The sequence below is a fragment of the Myotis lucifugus genome, unplaced genomic scaffold (genome assembly GCF_000147115.1).
Source record: "Myotis lucifugus unplaced genomic scaffold, Myoluc2.0 scaffold_18, whole genome shotgun sequence".
Taxonomy (NCBI): domain Eukaryota; kingdom Metazoa; phylum Chordata; class Mammalia; order Chiroptera; family Vespertilionidae; genus Myotis; species Myotis lucifugus.
In genome coordinates, this window is record NW_005871066.1 from 13,504,988 (window position 1) to 13,511,872 (window position 6,885).

A 6,885-nucleotide genomic window follows, 5' to 3' on the forward strand; every position below is an offset into this window, starting at 1 on the left:
GCTATTTACTTGGCTCATTCTTGGCGCCGTTTCCATGTTTGCCTTCTGCTTAATGTGTATTTTTGTTACTGTTGTCTATTTGTCTTGATCCCTACTTTGCCATTACTAATTTCTGTATCTGCTTTTATCACTACCGAGTTTCTTTAGGACAGAAACTATTAATTCTTCCTGGGGTACATATGGACCAGAATAGTAGTACTATATACTATTTAGTAGTAGTATATAGTAGATACTCAAATCATTGTTAAATAAATAAATTAATGGATATCTTTTTGTTGTTATGACTTAGTGTAACATTTATCTTCAGAAGAGTTTTTATGACATATTTTAATTAGTAGCCATAAACTAACTCTGTTATTCTGTAATCAGTAGAAAGTCTATTGTTGTTTCATTTTGAAAAAATAAAATGTTGAAATATGATAATTCATATTTAATGCAAACTATACCCATCCCATGAAAACATTGTGAAAAGATTGAGTAATTTTTATATACAGCTTACAATTCAGTTTTTCTATTACCATTATTTATTATAGATTTTTAGTCTACTTTTAAATATGTTAGCATTGAATACAAGTTACTACTTAATTAAAATCATGATTCCATAGCATGTTTTCTGTGGTTTATCTTTTTTTTTTTAAATATATTTTATTGATTTTTTACAGAGAGGAAGGGAGAGAGATAGAGAGTTAGAAACATCGATGAGAGAGAAACATCGATCAGCCGCCTCCTGCACATCTCCTACTGGGGATGTGCCCGCAACCCAGGTACATGCCCTTGACCGGAATCGAACCTGGGACCCTTCAGTCCGCAGGCCGACGCTCTATCCACTGAGCCAAACCGGTTTCGGCTGTGGTTTATCTTTTTAAGTTAGAGTAGTAGATTGGTATTTGAGACATTCATTACCTTTTATTTAACATAACTTAACTATTCTTAACTTGGAACCTGAGGGCTTTTCCAACTCCTAAGTGCCTGGCCAAAGCAGAATAGCTGAATGAGGAGCTGCGAGGAGAAATTACGAGAGATGTAGCCAGAAAGATGGGAGGAGGATATGGACCTTTTGGAGCCAAGTCAAAGGTCATTTCTGTCAGGGAACAATGACAGCACCATACTTAAATATATGACAGATATATAGCATTAAAGTAAAGTTGTAGAATTGCAAATGCATACTTGAAGCTTTTTCCCCCCAGAAAGTTCCCAATATGTTGGCATTTGCTCAGTGTCTAAGGGGATAATTGCGTAAGTAATTGGTATTTGTTCTAAGCCTTATCTGTATGTAGTCAGGGAGAGGATCTTACCCTACAGTTTGTCCTTGAAGTCACTGGTGGTAGAACTGCATGATACAAATATACTGAATGAACTAAACTAATGAATAAATGCACACGCCTTTACATTTAATCCTAGATATTGTTTTAAAACTTTGAATCAGTAGGGAAACCTAGGTTGTTATTTAATCGATGGGTTAAAATTTACTAATATATTTTTTATTTTAATCTTCCAATTGTCCCAGATTTTTTCTGCAGAGGCTCTTTCAAGATGCTTCACTTGTCCCTTTCACGTGTCCTACTGATTATGTAAATACTTCCTTGCTTCATGATATATATTTAAAATATATTCCAAATTTATCCTGTTCTCTTTCTTCCCCAGCTCTGGAATTTGTCTTTCCTCCCCAAGGAACCCTGTTCCTTTTAGGGAAGAATGGTATATTTAGAAACCAAGATACAGTAATTTGGCTTGTTTATTGCTATTGGTGGACCATTACTGATAAGCCCTTTCAGTGGACAGAGATAGGAAATATATAGAGATATTTCAAATATACATATATGTAATATATTAAGAATATAAGAAGAAATAAATCTTGGCTTATTATGAACAACACATTAACATTTTTAAAGGGAAAATACTTGTTGTCTACATAAAGTGGGCCTAAAAGTAATAATATTCATATGGAGCAAAGCACACTAAATAGATTTAATAGTTAAACATAATATGTCTTAGAATCTTAGGTATTGGAGGAGATATTTTCTAGAACTGTCATCTAGGTGTTATAGACCAGACCAGCAGTTCTCAACCTGTGGGTTGCAACCCCTTTGGGGGTCGAAAGACCCTTTCACAGGGGTTGCCATTGGAAAATACATATATAATTACATATTGTTTTTGTGATTAATCACTATGCTTTAATTATGTTCAATTTGTAACGATGAAATTGGGGGTCACCACAACATGAGGAACTTTATTAAACGGTCACGGCATTAGGAAGATTGAGAACCACTGGACTAGACCCTTGCAGTGTGTTTGGATCTGTTAGAATAGAAAAATAAGATTGAGACAAAAGCTTCTCCTAATCCTTCCCAATGCTTTTAACAGCATGGTGAAAGCATATTAAGCACTCATTACACCCGGAATTTTGAATGCATATTTATGAAAGGAGTAAAACAAGGAAGTAGTGACTCTATTTACTTAGGAACAATACTAATGTGTTCTCTTTGGATAAATACAGTAGCTACAGAGGCAATACTAGCCATTTCATTTAGCAATGGCTTATCATTTGGCTACCAACATGGATAAGTTGTTTGAAAAAGATGAGAAGTTAGGAACATAAAAATAATCAGGATTTGCATTACAAAAGCCCTATGAGTATATATTCAAATTCTTACAGAGTTTTCTCACAGCATGTCATAGAGGACTTTTTTTCTAATGGTTTGTCTCTTCCCTATTACATTGAAAACCAGAGTTTCTCTACTTGGTTTACTAATCCCAAAGATTAATTCAATAGAAGTAGAGACTTATTTTTACTGGTTCATTCACTTTATCTAGAAAAATATAGTTTGAGATTTTAAAGTTTGTTTTATGTGGTATAATAAAACAAAGATTCCTATTATAACACATCATATACACACTTGCTCACTATTGCATTGTTATAATTTAGTGACCTGAAAATAATGTGAAACATATTTACACATATATATTATATGTGTAATTTTTATTTCAGAAATAATAGAAAAGAAAGTAAATACCTGAAGAAGCCACAGCTGTGATATAATAAAAAAGGACAAAACAATATCACATGATCTCACTCATACGTGGTATATAATGATCAACATAATTTGATGAACAAAAATGGATCCAGAGACAAATGGCAGGGGAGGTGGAGGGTTAGAGAGCAAGCAAAGGACTTGTATGCATGCATATTAGCATAACCAATAGACACAGACACTGGGGCAGTGGGGGCTTGCCAGGGGAGGGAATGGCTGGGAGGGGGGGGCGGTCAATCAGGGGAAAAAGACATATGTAAAACTTTAGACAAAAAAATAACATGTTTCCAAATGAAAAAAAAGGACACAATGAGTTAACCAGTGTTAGAAGGCAAGATTAACAATTATTAAGGAGCTACAATGTGATAAACACTATATGTATTATATTTTTATTTAATCATCTTAACAATGTAATTGCTAGAGCTATTATTCCCATTTTATAGAAGAAGAAACTGACATTACTGCCTTGTTAAACTCAGTCAACTTTGTGTGATTAATACATTGTGGAGATTGAACTCAAACCCACATATGTTTGACACTAGATCCCACACTAGATCACATAAGGCTTTGCTCTGCTCTGTCCCTTTTCAGTGACAACTTGCTAAATTGATTCTTTGTGTTTTCTTCTGAAAGAGAAGGATGTTGGCCTTTGTTCTACCAATCAGTAGATGTGTTCACCACACATCATAGTTTTTTAATGGTCAGCATTCATGATTTCAAATTAACTATGACTCAGTGATGCTTTAAACTTCATTTTAATTTAATTAATTAAAACAGATCTGTATACATTGAAAAGTATAAGTTGTGACAACAGCATAGAAATATTTTTTTAAGTAACAATTCATATCTGAAAATGAACCAAAGATACATGGGGAAGGTGTGAACCACACATATGTGGCTGAAAGCTAACCTGGAGTCATCTTAAATGACTTTATTCAAAAGGGCTGCCTAAAGGCAGTCAGATCCCAACTGAGAGTCTGTGAAGATATGGACTCCTGAGACCCAAATCCCAGTCAGGTGCAGGAGAGAGATACCTACCAATGAGTGGGGAGATGAGTAAATGGTCTGAAGAGCCCTCCAAGGAACTGAAACCCCCTGGCAGGGAAAAAGAGAAGGGTCAGCTGTGACACCTGCCAAGCCAGAGAGCAGTGATGGCAGCTCACAAATACAAGCCTTGCAGCAATGTTCCTGTGCCCTCACCTCTCCTTCCTTCACCCTCTTGAACCCTAGAATCGTCAGAAACAGTGCAAGTTAACAATTGTGAAGAGGTAGAAAGACAAGTTGGGAAAGTAGAAGAGTATCTATCCAAGCCATACTTTATACTGCAAGCCTGCCTTCTGTTGCATAGCTGATTAGCTGAGTGCAGAAGCTTTAATTTTGAATGAAGCTTGAAGTTTTTATTATTGCTTTAGCTACACCTATCAGTTTCAGAAGTGAAATAGTTTTAAGTGACAAAAGTACCAGGAGAATTTATTATTTAAGAGAGCTTTGGGGACCAACCACGATGTTATCTAGGGGAAGGAAAAGAATTACCCCATAGAGCATATTATAAGGAACATTATGAGAAAAAAGTTACTTAATGATTTAATTTTGTCAATTGGTTTCCTTCACAGTATCATCATATATCTATACATCCACCTATATATAATGTACTAAAAATATGCATTTATATATGTGCATGTATCAATGGAACACATTTTTCAGTTTTCTTGATTTTTAAAAATTTCTTATGTGGTTATTCTCTCAATTTTATTTCTATATATTCTTTCTAAATTCTATAGTTATAAGCAGATAAGGGTAAAATGCTTATATGTAAGATTCTAAATGTGTTTTTCATAATTGATAAAGTCATATTTTATCTAAACCCCATATGTCATGTGATATATTTGACACTCCATCATACTTGCATGTGACTGTTTATAAAACACAAATCAACTCAAATCAACAGGACCAGAATTAGATTCAAAAAAATGTATCCAATAATATGTGTAAGATGAGGCAGAATGCATTCTAATTGAGTTCACAGAGGATTTGAAATTAAATATAAACCTGTAATATATTACTTTAGATATGAATTAATATTAGATTTCCATTCACAAAAAGGTATTATGTTTACCTTTGATTACCACTTAGACAGAACTTTAGGACAGATATCCTATCTTTACTCTCTCTTTTCCTCCCCTGCCACCTGAATGTCCTTGAAAATCTGTCCATCTTGATTATCAACGTTCACTGTTTTTGAGGAATGTAGAGGACATAAGATTTACAGTTTGGTGGGAGATAGAATGCAATTAAGAAATATTTTTATGAGTGCAGAAAAATTTTTGTTTTTAAAGGGGTAACACTTTTAATATCTTAAAAAGTGATTTGTCAAATACTGAGTTTTAGATATTAAGTCTATCAAAGATTAAAAAGCACAAGAGAGTTTCTTATAAATAAGTGTTCCACATTTAGCTTAAAGAACTCATTTAGGACATAGTATTCTATCAGTATGTGGGCATTAAGGAAATGTTATTTGAAACAGATAATAAAAATTACCATATTTTAGGTCCTGTGATTTAGAATTTAGTATTGGTCATAACATGAACCCTAAAGCCACCGTTGATTCATATATATATATATATACACACATACACACACATATCTATATATAAATATTTTAGTAAACAAAAGCCATTAATGGCCTATAATGATCTCATTCTCACTAGTATAATGTAGGATGAAGTATATAAAATATTTATGTATATTATTTCATTATTAACAAATGACTGAAAAAATAAAACCCTCAAGAATATTATAATAAATAGTTATTGATACTCAGCATTACTCTGAAAATTTGCTTAAAAATACTGGTTTTAATTTCATGCATCATTAGACACCCCTAATCTCCTACCCAAGAGCTGTTGTACTCCACTATCTCCTTTTTCTTCAGATTGGCCGTGATCCCAGATAAAATACTCACCTTCTCAGACCCTGTTTCAGTCAGGAATGACCATGTAACAAAAGTTTAGGCAATGTGATAAAGGTATGGATCTGCTAGAGACTTCTGGGAATGTTTTTGTGTATCTAATACAGGCACTCTCTTTGTACCTTTCTGTTTTTCTAGCCTCTAGCACAACGGAAAAGGGAGATGCCGTCTTGCCTCTATGATTCAGCAAGCATGAAGATAAAACTTCACTGTGATCATGATGGAGCCAAATGACAGAAAGGACCTAGACTCCCTTCCTTCACACGTCTTGTTATGTGAGGAAAATAAAATGCTGTTGTAAGTTTAAGCTACAGAGATGGGCTTCTACCTCATGTAACTAAATATGTCACAATTCACACAATATGAATAAAATTGGTAAAAGTATTCATTTTCAAGGCTTAATCTGAGAGACCCATGATACCTAACATAATCAAATCTCCAAAAAATTATAGTTCTTTAATTCATTGTGATTTTGAATTGACCTTTCACAGTCTTTTAGTTACCAAACTATTAAATACATTTTAACATTCAAATCTGTGAGTAATGCAGATGAATCCTGTTAATTTCTTGGTGTGAGTATGTTTGTCTGTGTGTATGTGCATATGTGTGTGTATATGTACCTATATTTCCTGGGGTACTCAATGCTAGTTATCTTCAACCCATTACTTAAATCTCTTCATCCAAGTTCCACTTCCTTAGGCAATAGATCCTAATATATCCCATTAAATATATCCTAAGTATATAATATATCACATATAAATTATATAATCTATACTAATAAAAGTAATATGCTAATTAGACCAGGAGACCTTCTGGATGTCCTTCCAAACAAAGCCATGGTGGTGAAAAGGAGACAGAGGCAGTTAGGGGCAATAGGCCGGCAGG

General features: G+C 33.9%; 1 long non-coding RNA gene across 1 annotated transcript in view; it reads left to right on the forward strand.

The window, feature by feature from the left end:
• Window positions 1-6,533, forward strand: part of LOC111825235 — an 18,041-nt gene extending 11,508 nt beyond the window's left edge. Inside the window, exon 3 of the long non-coding RNA XR_002828395.1 lies at window positions 6,139-6,533. This is a non-coding gene — a long non-coding RNA (uncharacterized LOC111825235). The remainder of the gene's footprint in view (window positions 1-6,138) is intronic.
• Window positions 6,534-6,885: the final 352 nt, after the last annotated feature.